General features: G+C 38.1%; 1 protein-coding gene across 12 annotated transcripts in view; it reads right to left on the bottom strand.

Moving 5' to 3' along the window:
- The window catches only part of LOC105493260 (E74 like ETS transcription factor 2), a 135,128-nt gene that overhangs the window by 49,963 nt on the left and 69,048 nt on the right, over nucleotides 1-16,117 (bottom strand). For 2 of the 12 annotated variants that reach the window (XM_071093022.1, XM_071093021.1), the window contains exon 5: nucleotides 12,621-12,779. The exons of 8 other annotated variants lie outside the window; for them this stretch is intronic. The gene's annotated coding sequence lies outside the window, so the exon portion shown is untranslated. The remainder of the gene's footprint in view (nucleotides 1-12,620; nucleotides 12,780-16,117) is intronic. 2 more of the 12 variants (XM_071093023.1, XM_011760782.3) reach the window with 1 other exon arrangement.

Here is a 16,117-nt window from a genome sequence, read left to right as displayed (position 1 = left end):
ATCACAGGTCATCTCAGGTAACCCCACTAATGGTCTCAGATCCAGGACAACTCATTCTTTTGTTCTTCCTCTGATAAGCACAAGAATTCAGTCTACTTTCTTCTCCTTTCAGCTATTCTATTTTTTGGAGTTCTGTTTCCCCTAAGACTAGTTGCAGAATTAACTGGAGTCTCTCATGAGCCTCCCCACTTCTTGTGGCCTCCAAAAACAAGTATATGGGGATTCTTTTTGTAAAGCACTTGATACTAATTATTATGGAGAAACAGAGGATAACAAAATTAGACATAGGACTTATATGATCTTACAATAGTGGTCTCTGACCTATACAATACTTGACTCCTTTTGTAAGATGGTAAACTGAATGCAGTGGCTTCTTTTTTTTTTTTTTTTTTTTTGAGACGGAGTCTCGCTCTGTCGCCCAGCCCAGGCTGGAGTGCAGTGGCGCGATCTCGGCTCACTGCAAGCTCCGCCTCCCGGGTTCACGCCATTCTCCTGCCTCAGCCTCCCGAGTAGCTGGGACTACAGGCGCCCACAACCGCGCCCGGCTAATTTTTTGTATTTTTAGTAGAGACGGGGTTTCACCGTGGTCTCGATCTCCTGACCTTGTGATCCGCCCGCCTCGGCCTCCCAAAGTGTTGGGATTACAGGCGTGAGCCACCGCGCCCGGCCGAATGCAGTGGCTTCTGATCTTTACTTTTATTCTCCAGGATAAAGGTCACTAAAAGTTCTTCCTTTTTTATGGAGGCCTCTCTTCCCAGAACATAGGCCTTCAGATGAAGCCTAGCCAAAATAATCAGTGCTTCTCGTCTCAAGTAAATAACTTGCATCTGATAGCCTCCTAAGTCTTTAATATTAGCAATGGAATTAAAAACAAATGTAATTCTGCCAGCCTTATTTTTCCAAACAAAATGAAAGAAGCTTAATGTTGTAAACCGAGATACAAACTGTAGACCAATGTCCCTAGAGAAAAAATTTAAATTAAAAAAAAAAAAAGGATGCCAAGTTTATTCAAGAAAGTAAATGTCTCAAAAAGAAATTACCACCTTTTAATTTCTTTCACCTCTTGAACCAAGTTCTTGGTTTCCTCTTCAAAAGAATTTTTTCATTCTCAGTAATTATTCTAAATCTTGCCTTTATTTTCCAACTATTACATATCAGAGTAAAGGTGATATGGGGAAAAAAATTCAGATTTTCCTGTAAGACTTGTCAAACACCATATATAAGAAGTATCAGCCAGGCGGATCACCTGAGGTCAGGAGTTTGAGACCAGCCTGGCTGAGATGGTGAAACCCCATCTCTACAAAAATTAGCTGGGCATGGTGGCGGGCACCTGTAATCCCAGCTACTCGGGAGGCTGAGGCAGAATTGCTTGAACCCAGGAGGCGGAGGTTGCAGTGAGCTGAGATCGTGCCACTACACTCCAGCCTAGGTGACAGAGCGAGACTCCTTCTCCAAAAAAAAAGAAGTATCTTTTTGCTAACTAGATCAGAGACATAAATGGTTTTTTTTGTTTTGTTTTGTTTTGTTTCCCCCCGAGACAGGGTCTCGCTCTGTCACAATGCAGTGTCACAATCACAGCTCACTGAAGTCTTGACCTGCCAAGTACAAGCAATCTGCCCACCTCAGCCTCCAACTAGCTGGGACTGCAGGCATCTGCCACTATGCCCGACTAATTTTTGTATTTTTTTGTAGAGATGGGGTTTTGCCATATTGCCCAGGCTAATCTTTTCTTTTTGATGTAAAACTTTCTTGTGATCTTTTGCAAGCTCATCTAGTGATAAGAAAATCTCCCAAGTTCTAGCTGTGATATTGTGAAATATGTGTGAAATAAATTTATTTAGTCTTGCTCCCCATTTCCTGGCATACAAGTCCTAAAATCCTTGGAATCTCCAAAGTAGTAAGTGTCCTTTTGTGTGCCAAAGATTGACTAATGGCTGCCAGCCCCTAGGTATCTTCAGGATGGGGGCTGATCACCAGAAAGACCAAGGCAGGATTATAGGGTTGGGACTTTCAGCCCCACTCCCAACCTCTGGGCCTTCAGGAAACCTGAAGGTTTAAGTCAACCACCAACAGCCAATTACTTTATCAATCATGCCTACTTAATGAAGCTTCCATAAAAACCCAAAAGGAATAAGTTCAGAGACTTTCCAGATAGCTGAACATGTGGAGGTTTCTGGAGCGTGGCATGCCCAGTGAGGGCATGGGACCTCCATGACCCTTCCCCCTATTTCACGCCCTATGCATTTCTTCATTTGTATCCTTTAAATATCCTTTATGATAAACTGGTAAATGTGTTTCTCAGAGGATCTGATGCTATCTCCAGGCAGAGAGTGTCAGAATTGAACTGAATTAGAGGACACCCAGCTGGTGTCTACTACAGAACTGACTGACCCGTTTATTGGTCGGGAGAAATCCCACACACTTCATGGTAATCAGAAGTTCCAGAGGTCTTGTGTGTTAACTGTTGAGAGTATAGTGAGACAAACAGTTTGTTTTTCTACTCACTATCTTTTAATAATAACGATCCCTGGCCAGCAGCAGCCCTATCACCTGGGGACTTGTTAGAAATGCAAATTCTCCAGTTCTACCACAGATCCACTGAATCAGAAATCCTAGGGATAGGTCCAACACTCTGTATTTTAACAAGCCCTTCTGATAATTCTTATGTATGCTTAAGTTTAAGAACCATTGGCCATGGAAATTTTTGTCATGGAGATAGAAAGGATCTCAAACCAACAAAGAGGTCATTAAAATATTTAATAAACATTTGAAGAGATATATTAAATGCTCAGCCAAAGAAATTAAACTGTCACTCCATTAATGAATATGAAAAACTACCACTACATATTTGAGAGGCTTTTTTTCCTTTAAAAAAAAGAATACAGCAGGGATCATAAAACTATACTTAAAATGTGACATATTTAAACTGGCTTTCAGATCCCTACTATGGACTATTAGGGAAAAGAGAATGGAAGTAGGGCAGAACATAGAGGAAGAAAGGATGATGAAAAAGGTAGATGACAGTTAAAATAATACATGGATGAGACTTGGGAACAATAGATTTTTAGCTTCCAACTGAAATTTAGCTCATTACTTTTAAATAAAAGCACAAACCACAGTTGTTTTAGTAGTATCTGTGATTTCATGACCAATATAAATCATAGATATTTTCATATCTTATTACAGTTTTTTTTTTTTTTTTTTGAGACAGGGTCTCGCTCTATATAATTTATGGTCATCACTACTTTGAAATTATAGCAGTAAATTATATCTGCCACTAGATTTCATTATTTAATATATTAATACAGAAGCACATGCATTGATATATATCACAATTTAAAACAGTCTGATAACTTTTTTTTTTTTTTTTTTTGAGACAGAGTTTTGCTCTTGTTGCCCAGGCTGGGGTGCAATGGCACGAACTCGGTTCACTGCAACCTCCGCCTCCCAGGTACAAGTGATTCTCCTGTCTCAGCCTCCCAAGCAGCTCAGACATGCGCCACCATAACTGGCTATTTTTTTTTTTTTTTTAATTTAGTAGCGAAGGGGTTTTACCATGTTACTCAGGCTGGTTGCGAATTCCTGACCTCAGGTGTTCCACCTGCCTCGGCCCCCCAAAGTGCTGGGATTACAGGCGTGTGCTACCATGCCCAGTCTTGATAACTATATTTCAATATATATGGTTTCTTTTTAATCCTAGATATTTTACTTTATATTTTAAAACAATGCTCTGAAAGTTCATGGGATTCACCCTATGGCCAAAAAGGTTCAAGACACAAAAAGGTTGAAAAACCTTACAATCTAAGAACTGACCACTGAATTTTAAAAAAGAAAAAAACAAAGGAAAACCTTACAAAATTTAACAGGTAAGAGCTATTAAAAGTTCTATTGACCCCCTCTGAGTGACAGGCCTCTTTATAAATAAAGACATTCACAGACAACTACCCTCTTCACCCCCACCACCACCTCCTTGAAACATATTTGTGTTAAAAACCTCTTGTTAAAACAAAACAATAAATGTGTGAGGTGATGGATATCCCAATTACTCCAACTTTATCATTACACATTTTATATATATAAAAAATATATATATGTGGTATGTGTATCAAAATATCATACCTATGCCCAAAATATGTACAACGATTATAAACCAATTTTTAAAATACAAAAAAAAAATCAAAATAAAACACAACACTAAGGGTAATAACAATCAACAGTTAATAACTATAGTTAAAAGAGACAGAGAGGCATCTTTACCACACAATCAGGGAATTTTCACATTTTAGGGGAATTAAATAAAAGTGTCTCTCAATAGCTAAACAGACTTCTATTAGTAAGTCCCTTAATCTTCTTGTAGTAAACATTTGGGTATTCTAGATTTAGAAATGTGTGAATGGTGGAAAGGTAATATGATACACATACCAAATATAATATAACAACTCTCACAAGTATGGGACAGCACCACATGATAAAACTGATAAATACTGGAAAGATCAAGAAATCCTTCCTAAAGAAATGTCTGATCACAGATAAAAACAAGAGGGGCTGGCTTTTTAGGCAAAGTGTAAACCTTACCAAGTTGTGGAAGCCAGAGAGCCAGGAGAAGAGAAGGAAAAAAAAAAAAAAGGCATGGTAAGAGATATAACTGAAAAAGTGAGAACGATAATATATAAAGGTCTTGTGTATCTTTTAAGGCATTTGATTTTATCCAGACTGTCATGATAATACAAGGGCTTTATAAAAGAAAATGACAATCAATTTGTCGATGATAGGCTGTCATTAAATTTTTTTAAAAAGAAAATTACAATCAAAGAACATTTTAGGAAACTTACACTAGCAGCAGTATGAAGAATGCATTGAGCTTTCTTCATGCCAGGCACCATGCTTAACACTGTGAATACCTTATTATTAGTTTTCAGAACAGTGAGAGATAATTACTGTATTCTTCATTTTGCAGATGAGGAAACTCGTACTAACAGAAAGTAAGTGGCTTCCTCAAGGTTATACAAATTAAATTAATGATAGAAGGGAGACACAATTCTCTTTTGATTTCTGGTAGTGAAATAAAAATTCAGAACATTTTATTAATAACTATGTTATGGAAGCTTATTAAAAAACAAAAACTACAGAATCTCTCAGGCCCCAAAGCAGCACTCTAGGACAGAAACAGTCCTGTCCTAGGAATCAGGAGACTAGGGTTTCTGGACCTGCTCCATTGCTAACTAGCTCTTTTGAAGAGGTGGACTAGATTACCCTAAAATCCATTCATATTCTTTAAAAAAAAAAAAAAAATCTGTGCTTTCTAAAAATGTCATAGAATGACTAAAAAGCACACTCAAAATAGCAGAGTAGGGTTGTGGGGAGGTGGTTAATGGATAGAAAGGCAACAAAACATACCCTGCTCTGAGAACAGACTTGTCTTCATTAAACAGGTAAATGTCCATGGGTAGAAAATAAGAAAAGATCAGCCGGGCGCGGTGGCTCACGCCTGTAATCCCAGCACTTTGGGAGGCCGAGGCGGGCGGATCACAAGGTCAGGAGATCGAGACCACGGTGAAACCCCGTCTCTACTAAAAATACAAAAAATTAGCCGGGCGCGGTTGTGGGCGCCTGTAGTCCCAGCTACTAGGGAGGCTGAGGCAGGAGAATGGCGTGAACCCGGGAGGCGGAGCTTGCAGTGAGCCGAGATCGCGCTGGGCGACAGAGCGAGACTCCGTCTCAAAAAAAAAAAAAAAAAAAGAGAATAAGAAAAGATCAAATAATTGAGGAACTGGTTGTTAAGGAAGGTCACAGAAAACTCAAATGAGGAGAAGAGAACAACCTTCAAACTCACACATCTGAACATTTTAAGATGGTGGGCCCAAATAAGTAAGTATGCTTGCTGCCCTGTGTCCAGAACTGTTAGAGTAACTCTGATGCAATGATTGAATTAGGAGGCATCATAGTAACTCTTCTTTATTTAAAGAAAAACATCATGGAAAATACCTTCTGCCAAAGACACTATGTTATCTCCCTGAAAAAGCACTCATATACCTTAAGGAGAGCATAGTAAACAAGCATCATTGCCAAAAATAACCTGCTGGTATAAATCTAACTTTATTTTTTTTTTTGCAGGAAGATGCTTCAATAAATTCAAAAAGTAAAGCTAACAACATTTTAGTTTCTTGGTCCAACAATTATTTCTGGTCACTAATGTAAGACAACTTGCGGTCTGGCCAGTACTCCTAATCCACAGTATTTAACTGTCTGATTTACAAAATTAAAAAATTAAAACCTTGTTGGGAAAAATGCACTACCATGGCATGAGACAAGCAGCATTAAGAAGTAGCAGACTTAATGAGGTAAACAGCGAAATATAATACAGTTTATTAAACGAGAATTTTAGTCCCTTGGCTATTTATGACTGTGCCAAACTAGTACTAACAAGCCAGGTGGTCCTACTGTAAAGGTATAAGGCTGTTCTATAAGACATTTAGTCTTAAGAGATAATCTCTTAAAAGAAATACCTCTTCTTTAGAATCATAATTCACATTTGCATATTAAAATATCTGAGAAGTCTTCCTGTAAATAAATCTGTTTAATTTTCCTTCACCCAGCATTTTCTAAATTTATTTAATCAAAACCCCATTTTTCGTAGCCATAAAAAATGAAATTGTGTCCTTTGTAGCAACATGGATGCAGCCAGAGGCTAACGCACAGACAAAAACCCACATATCACACTTATAAGTGGGAGCTAAATTTTGGGTTCATATAAGACATAAAGATGGGAATAACAGTCACTGGGGATTCCAAAAGAAGGGAGGGAGGAAGGGAGGGAGGAAGGGAGGGAGGGAGAAGCGAGCAAGGATGTTTTTCAAACTTCCCACGTGTACTGTGTTCACTATCTGGGTGATGGGATCAATAGAAGCCCAAACCTCAGCATCATGCAGTATACTCTCGTAACAAACCTGCACATGTACCCCCTGAATCTAAAATAAAAAGAAACATTAAAAAATATTTTTGTCTAATAATTAATATTGTATATTAGAAATTGCTTTGAAAAAGAATGCTATTTTTTGATGTAAGCATCTTCTAAGTACTAGCCATATCAACTAATCAGAAAAACTTTTAAGCAATTTACACTCAAAGCTATGTCTGTGCTATTGGTATAAAAGAAAAAACTACCTAAACACAATAATAAGATTAAGACTCTTTAAGTGGCAAAATAAGATAAAGCTGCTGACCATAAGCAGAGCACATGCTCTGGGGTCCTTGTCCTTCCCCCAAAACAACATGATGGGCTTATGTCACATTTTCTTGCCCAATTCCTGTTGTGACCAAAGACAGACATCTATAAGGCAGCTATCCAGGGACAAAATGTTTGAGAATGACTATGGAATAAAACTAACTAAAGATAAAACCTGAGTACTAAAAAAAACTAATCTTTGTTTCATGGGACACCTTTCTAATCAGGAGACTGAACTGATAACCATATCATAGACAATCATGTTTTTTCATGCTTTTACAGAATGAAGTTATAAACAGCATCTCACAATTGAAAATTACAAAAGAAACCTAGTTTGAATACCTACCTGACACTTGAATTCCCTTTACAACATCCCTAAGTGGCATTCTAGTTCATGCTTTAAAATCTCCAGTTGTAAAGATACTCACAACCTCTCATTCCATCTTAAATAACTGCACTGCTTAGGAGCTATGATTTGAATCTTTATCTAAATCCCCATAAAAATGAGAACTTGTCATTAATAGGCCAACCTACTCCAAAATAAATTGTTGTTAAACTAAAAGGTCACTTCTTTTTGGCAATTAAAAAGCACACATATCTGGAATATTCCATACTTCTATTGTAAATATTCCATTATATCATTAATAAACAGGATAGTAATTATCTTAAGGAAGAAGGAAAGGGGAAAATAAGATGTATTTAAATTAACACTGCTGCCAATATTTTATTAATTTGTAATTAATATTAGTTGAATTTTTCAGTTTAATATTCTAAATATTGTGTATTACATTTTTTAAAAAGAAAAAATCCATTATAAAGCCCTTTTATATATATTTAGTTGTAAAGGCTCAAATCATAGCTCTTCTGTATATACTTCTCTTTATGGTATCTATTATGACACCTGAAGCCTAGAACACTGTCGATGATGCCAGTGGACATAAAAACCAGCAGTTGTTTGTATGCGGTGCTGAAAACACACAAAGAGTTTCAAGATAACTTTTACTTATAAGTTAGTCCTCAAAGACATCAAGACCAAAAGAAATATATTAACTTATGCTGTCTAGTACAAATGATCAAAATAATATACTTTTTTTTTTTTTTTTTTTTTTTGGAGACAGGGTCTTGCTTGTTTGCCCAGGCTAGAGCAGTGGAGCCATCACAGCTCAATGCAGCCTTGAACTCCTGGGACTGCAAGGAGTAGCTGGGACTACAGGTCCATGCCACCATACAAGCCTTTTTCCTCCCCCCGCATACAGACAAGGTCTCAATATAAAGTAATATTCCTATTACACAATTGACTTAAAGACCACCAGCCTAGATAAATACCTAACAAATTCAACAAATAGGCATGGCATTCAATCAGGACTTGCTGTTTGGAGTCTCGCCCAGGTCCTGGAAAAACCCACAAGTTTACACAAATGGGCATGGACAATGGATAAGGGACAATGATTCCTCCTCCTGAAACAGCACTGTACAAAGCACCTACCTTGTTAACTCCAAAAAGAAAGGCTGGCTGAGCAACTATCTTAATCTCTACTACTTTTAGCTTAGTGTAGGCAATGAACATACTTATACCCCAAATCTGGAGAGGTAGCCAACTTAGTAGAAGATGAATAAGAACAGTTAGCTAGATATCAGGGAGCTATGAATGAGAAACCAACGAGTTCAGACTTCAAGTAATTCTTTGACTGTCCTATTCCTTTTTCCATTTACAGCACTTACTATTTTGAAAAAAACTAAATTTGTATTTTTCAAAACTGCTCAAAACTTTTAAAAGGCTCCTCACTGCCCTTTAGACTTATATGATCCAAGAATCAGATAAAAAGCTTTAAAAGCCCTCAGCAATAAGATTTTTTTCTTTTTCGCCTCTTATACCTCATTTTAATCCCCTTTCCTTCTCATAATTCATACTCTAACCCTATTGAATCTCTTTCAGCAACTCAAATAAGCCTTGTTTTTCTTCCTCCAGACTTTCAACCTCGCTATTCTCCGCCTGGATAATTACTTCAGATGTCACATCCTCAGGAAGGCATTCTCCTGCTGTTTACAGCCATAACCTTTGAATTAATCCTATCATAATTCTCATCACATTTTATCATAATAACATGTTTAATAAATTGTTCATCTTCTATACATAGCTGAAAGCCTGGTGAGGGCAAAGAGAGGGTCTTGTTTACCACAAGATATTCAGCTCTGAGGCTGGGACACTGCAGGTCCTCAGTAAGCACTGACAGATGGCTGAATGGATGTATGGATTTGCCTAGAGATATGTGTTAAAGCATTCCTATTTGTACATCTAAGAAAATCTTAAAATCTATCTCTGCTTGGCAACACTTGTAACCTTGTTTGCTACTCATTTAAAATTCTATGTAATCCAGATTTAGCCTTCTCCTCAGTCTGAATTAATAAAATTATATTATTTAGATACACTATTGTATAGCAAAGTTAAAAGTTAACTAATGTTTCTTTAAAAAGTCTCTCTGAATCGCCTGAACCAGGAGGTGGAGGTTTCTGAGAGCCGGAATCGCACCACTGCACTCCAGCCTGAGCGACAGAACAAAACTCCGTCTCAAAAAAGATAAATTAAAAAACTTTTTAAAGTCTCTCTAAATACAAAGGAATGAATGGCTACTAGTTTCCAAAATCAAACAAATATCTTTTAATGATCTATCGTCTAGATATACTTTTCTTTCCTTTTACATAAAACAGATGTTTCTTGATATACAAACATCATTTAAAATCATTTCTTTTCATCCAGGCAGGGTGGCTCATGCCTATAATCCCAGCATTGTGGGAGGTCAAGGGGGGAGAATTGCTTGAGCCCAGTAGTATGAGACCAGCCTGGGCAACATACTGAGATCTTATCTCTGCAAATAATAAAAAAGTTAGCTGAGTGTCGTGGCGTTTGCCTGTAGTCCCAGCTACTAGGGAGGCTAAAGTGGGAGGAGCACTAGAGCTGGGACGGTCAAGGCTCCAGTGAGCCATGATCATACCACTGCACTCCAGCCTGGGTGACAAAGAGAGACCCTGTCTCAAAAAAAAAAAAAAAATTGGCTGGGTGCAGGGGCTCACGCCTATAATCCCAGCACTCTAGGAGGGCATGGTAGTGGGTGCCTGTAATTCCAGCTACTCGGGAGGCTGAGGCAGAAGAATCACTTGAACCTGGGAAGCAGAGTTTGCAATGAACCAAGATCGTGCCACTGCACTCCAGTCTTGGTGACAGAGACCCTGTCTCAAAAAAAAAAAAAAAAATTGGCAGAGCACAATGGCTCATGCCTATAATCCCAGTACCTTGGGAGACCAAGGAGGACCGATCGGATCACTTGACGTCAGGAGTTTGAGACCAGCCGGGCCAACATGGTGAAACTCCGTCTCTACTAAAAATACAAAAATCAGCCGGGCATGGTGGTGGACACCTGTAATCCCAGCTACTCAGGAGGCTGAGGCAGGAGAATTGCTTGAACCCGGGAGGCAGACGTTGCAGTGAGCCAAGATTGCCCCACTACACTCCAGCCTGGGTAACAGAGAAAGACCATGTCTCAAAACAAAACAAAACAAAAATTAAAAGTAAATAAAATAATTCCTTTTCATTTCTGCTTTATTAATTGACAGAGTAGGTCTTTGCTTTTGGCCACTATTTTCTCCTTCACATAATTAATAATCTGTAAAACACACATTCAAGTGTACTAAAAATCGTGCTATTTTAACGAGCCCTTAAAGGATCCTGTTTTTAAATGACAGTTTAAAAAGCAGAAGCTTCATTTCATTTTCTTTTTAGATCTCAAAGTTCTACTAATTAAGTGATATTCAATTAGGATAACAATCTATTGAAGTAAATATGTCATATTAAAAAAAGATTTTCTTTTTCTATATACTCCATAATCTGACAACTTATGGTTATTTTGTACAATTTTAAACAATATGGTTATATGATTTTTTTTATTTAAATATCCTCTCTTAAAAGACATTAAAGAATTTAGAGGCTGGGCATGGTTGCTCACGCCTGTAATCCCAGCATTTTGGGAGGCCAAGGCAGGCAGATCATGAGATCAGAAGATGGAGACCATCCTGGCCAACATGGTGAAACCCTGTCTCTACTAGAAATACAAAAATTAGCTGGGTATGTTGGTGCACGCCTGCAATCTCTGCTACTCAGGAGGTTGAGGCAGGAGAATTGCTTGAACCCAGGAGGTTGCAGTGAGCTGAGATCGCGCCACTGTACTCCAGTCTGGCAACAGAGCGAAACTTCGGTCTCAAAAAAAAAAAAAAAAAATTTTAGAGAGCATACTCAGCACTCATATGGATTTCCATACCACAACTCACCCCCATTTTTCATAGGCCTCATATTTTAATGTTTAATTCCCAGTAAATGAGAGTTTCAGGAAAGATTCATAATTGCAAATCATATTTCATTAATCCTAAGATACACATTTTTCACATTTGACATCTCTGAAATAAGTACCTATCTTAAAGTTGATAGTCCCTTAGAAAGTTTACATTTGGCAGCATTTTTTCCTTTAGTGGTATAAAAGTGTTTATTACAATTGATAGCATCTCAGGCTAAATGAAAAAGTTTTGTTGTTGTTTTTGTTTTGTTTTGTTTTTTGAGACAGAGTCTGTCTCTGTTGTCCAGGTTGGAGTGCAGTGGTGCCATCTGAGTTCACTGCAACCTCCGCCTCCTGGGTTCAAGCAATTCTCTTGCCTCAGCCTCCCCAGTTGCTGGGACTACAGGCGTCCAACCACCATGCCCAGCTAATTTCTTGTATTTTTTAGTAGAGATGGGGTTTCACCAAGTTGGCCAGGCTGATCTTGAACTCCTGACCTAGGCCTCCCAAAGTGATGGGATTACAGACTTGAGCCACTATACCTGGCTGATAGTTATTAAAGTATTAAAAAATTTTATCTAATAATACTGCCTGATCTAAATCACAGTACAATTACAATTCAAACAATTCTAGAGTAAAAACTAAATTAACTTAAGATTCACATTTTACCATTTTAGAAAACTTAGGGCTAGGCTAACCTCAAGAAAATAAATAATTGGGGGAAAAAACACTTTTTAAAAATCTAAGAAAATATGTAAATTAGAAGCAAAAATAATAGAAATGACAAAAAAAAAAAAAAAAATGCCTTGAAGACGTTCAGTCAATAGTAGCTTCCAAGGAAGTAGAGGCATGAAATAGCCCCAGACTTCATCTATAAAAAGAAACAAATATTAAGAACATGATAAGGGATAACTCAGCAAACTATCTTGGAGGAAAAAAATTATCATATTCTCCTTCCTTAAGGAGGAATCATTGTCACCCTTTAAACAAAAATATGGTAAAGGTAGATGAAATAATTTTAATGAAATATAAAAGTATAAACATTTTTAATAAATTAAAAACCAACCTACCAGCATTGTCTTCCTTCTGGCTCAATCTGTTTCACCTTCAGGTAATCCTAGGATAGGGGCTCCTTTTCAGATCCCCAGTTTTTCATGTCGATCTTCTACCTCCCTGTGGCAACAATATTTTCTAATTAAAGGAGTCCTTTTGTGCCACAGGGAGGATTTCTGATGGTATAACAAATACAAAAGTTATGACAGCTCATCATGAAGTCAAATTAGTCCTGAGAGTCTTCAAGAAAGAAATTTGGCTCCTTATCTTATTTTTCATGAAGGAAATCTGGTTTTATTTTTTAAACTGCATTTTAAAAACCTAAACTTTCATTTTTACTTTTAAAAAGTACTGCTTTCCTGTTGAATTATGTAAAAATTCTCATCATCATCTATCTTTTCAACTAATGTGTAAACACAATTTTGTTGATCACTAAAAATGGTTTAAGGTTTCTTGATAATTAACTAATAAGACTAAACGTTAATGTCTTGATACGTGGTTAAGGAGCAAAGTCCTGCCCCAAGTGGTCAGAAGACAGAAGCAGGAAGCTTGTATTATATAATATTAATTATGATTAAAATGCATATTTTTAAAAAAGACTAAAATGAAATGTTTTTTAAAAAAGCAACAATCATGGTCTCCTTGTTGGTAAGATTAGGGGTGATGATTTTCAGTTTGTTTATTCTTTGCAATACTTTCCAATTTTTTCCATTAAGCATGCATTGCTTTTAAGAAAAAAATCAGGCCTGTAATCCCAGCATTTTGGGAGGCTGAAGCAGGCAGATCGCATGAGGTCAGGAGTTCGAGATAAGCCTGTACAACAAGGAGAAACCCCATCTCTACCAAAAATACAAAAATTAGCCAGACATGGTGGCGAGTGCCTGTAATTCCAGCAACTGAGGAGACTGAGGCATGAGAATTGCTTGAACCCAAGAGGCAGAGGTTGCAGTGAGCAGAGATCGCGCCACTGCACTCCAGCTTGGGTGAGAGAGCGAGACTCTGTCTCAAAAAAAAAAAAAAATTCAAAGGCCGGGCGCGGTGGCTGTAATCCCAGCACTTTGGGAGGCCGAGGCGGGCGGATCACAAGGTCAAGAGATCAAGACCATCCTGGCCAACCAACATGGTAAAACCCCGTCTCTACTAAAAATAAAAAAATTATCTGGGCATAGTGGCACACACCTGTAGTCCCAGCCACTTGGGAGGCTGAGGCAGGAGAATTGCTTGAACCCAGGGGGCAGAGGTTACAGTGAGCCGAGATCACACCACTGCACTCCAGCCTGGGTGACACAGTGAGACTCCACCTCAAAAAAAAAAAAAAAAAAATCCAAATTATTAGATATAAGCAAGAATGATGAACACCAACTGTGATTTTTAAAATGAAATTTAAGTCTGACTTTACATAGATGGTTCTTGATTATACTACAATACTAACTCAGAACTCAATCTGTTTCCATTTGTATTTTCCAGCTAGTTATTATATGTTCAACAGTATATTCAACAAAAGAAAAAAGTATGGTCTCCGTCTTCAAGGTGCTTACACACTCACTGGGAAAACAACAGGAGTATAGTATATACAACAAAAATAATATAAGCAATAATAGATAAAAATAATAAAAGAATACAAGAAAGTACCTAAATCCAGATGGTATAACAGATCAGGTAAGGGAATGTTTAATGTAGACCACAATCATTGTGGAAATCTTCATGTAGTTGGGCCTTAAAGGATGGCTAATACCTACCTGAGCACATTATAGATAGAAGGAAACTGTCATTGAGCAAACACTCTGAAGCATAAATAATACAATCCATACAAAGGTCAGTAAGAAAAATAACTAGGAGAATACAATGTTTCAGCAGATAAGAAGGCAAGATTATGAAGGATTACTTCTGGATGATTCTATGGGTCACTGAATTTGACAGAAGAGTGGTCACTGAAATCTGATAAAGAGCTTCAGTAGAATGATAAATGGAGATGCCAGAGCACAATAATCAAGGAAGGAATGACAAGGAAAAAGTATAAACTGAAGGTATAAAACATTTTTGTTTTTTTTTAAAGTGGAAGCAAAAGGAAGGAGAAAAACACAAGAGACATAAACAAAGTTAAACCAATATTCCATTCTAATGTATAAAAGTCCTGTCCATACTTGAAGTCACAGGGAAGGTGCTAATGAAATTAAAGAAACTCTGTTACAAGCACTGTGCTTTATGTATTTATTTTATGTAATCTTCACAACCCTGAATTCCTATTTTCTGACAGTGAAACACTCTGAAAAGGTTAAATACTGCCAAGTAAGTGATAAAGGGGAAATTTTAAATCAGAACTAACTAACCCAAGTCAATACTCTTCCCTTTCCTACTAAAGAGAGCCACTTACAGGGAAAAAACAAACAAACTCAGAAATAGTCCACCCAGGATTTTCTTTTTTTTTTTTTTGAGACGGAGTCTCGCTCTGTCGCCCAAGCTGGAGTGCAGTGGCCGGATCTCAGCCCACTGCAAGCTCCGCCTCCCGGGTTCAGGCCATTCTCCTGCCTCAGCCTCCCGAGTAGCTGGGACTACAGGCGCCCGCCACCTCGCCCGGCTAGTTTTTTGTGTTTTTTAGTAGAGACGGGGTTTCACCATGTTAGCCAGGATGGTCTCGATCTCCTGACCTCGTGATCCGCCCGTCTCGGCCTCCCAAAGTGCTGGGATTACAGGCGTGAACCACCGCGCCCGGCCAGGATTTTCTATCATATTTGACTACTCTGATTCTTCTGCACTCTTTAAAATGCAAACATTCTCTAAGGTTAATTCCTTAATTCTACGTCCTTTGTTCTCTATCACAGAGAGACAAACATAGAATTTACATATCTTCTTCCTTGGGAAAAATCTCTGAAATACGTTTCCTCTTGGAAATTTAATTTATTTCCGCAGCTTTAAATGAAGATGATTCCCAAATCAGTTTCTCCCTGACCTTTCTTTACTAAGCTTCAGTTGTACTAGATATCTTCCATTTGCTCCTCCAGATTTATTCTCCACCCTTCTTCACCTTGCTCTCTGTCCCTGGAGACTGACTTCATCAGCGGGACTCTCATGGCTTCAGACTGGGTTTAGTCAATGGAGCACCTTAGCAGGATATTATTTGGAAGAGGCATTGCCCTCCAGCTAGCTGTGTCCTTTGATCAAAGGTTCCAGAATCTCCCAAGGTGACTCCCTGTTCAGGGCCCTATTCTTCAGGATTCTGGTAACCCTTCCTTCCCCTTGGCCCATGAGCCAAAGGACAGAAACAGCAGTTATTGCTTGGTCTGCAGTACTGCACTGTCTCTTATGGTTACCTTATATTTGCCTGTTTGTAACTAGTCCTTTATTAAAACATTCCTTAAATTATCCTAATTTGAGCATGCCATCTCTTTTGTGATGGGACTTTGACTACACATTTATGCGTCTTTTTTGTTTGTTTTTGAGATGGAGTTTCTATCGCCCAGGCTCGAGTGCAGTGACATGATCTCAGCTCACTGCAACCTCTGCCTCCCAGTTC

The sequence above is a fragment of the Macaca nemestrina genome, chromosome 3 (genome assembly GCF_043159975.1).
Source record: "Macaca nemestrina isolate mMacNem1 chromosome 3, mMacNem.hap1, whole genome shotgun sequence".
In the NCBI taxonomy this organism is placed as follows: domain Eukaryota; kingdom Metazoa; phylum Chordata; class Mammalia; order Primates; family Cercopithecidae; genus Macaca; species Macaca nemestrina.
This window is presented reverse-complemented; position numbering and strand designations above follow the sequence as displayed.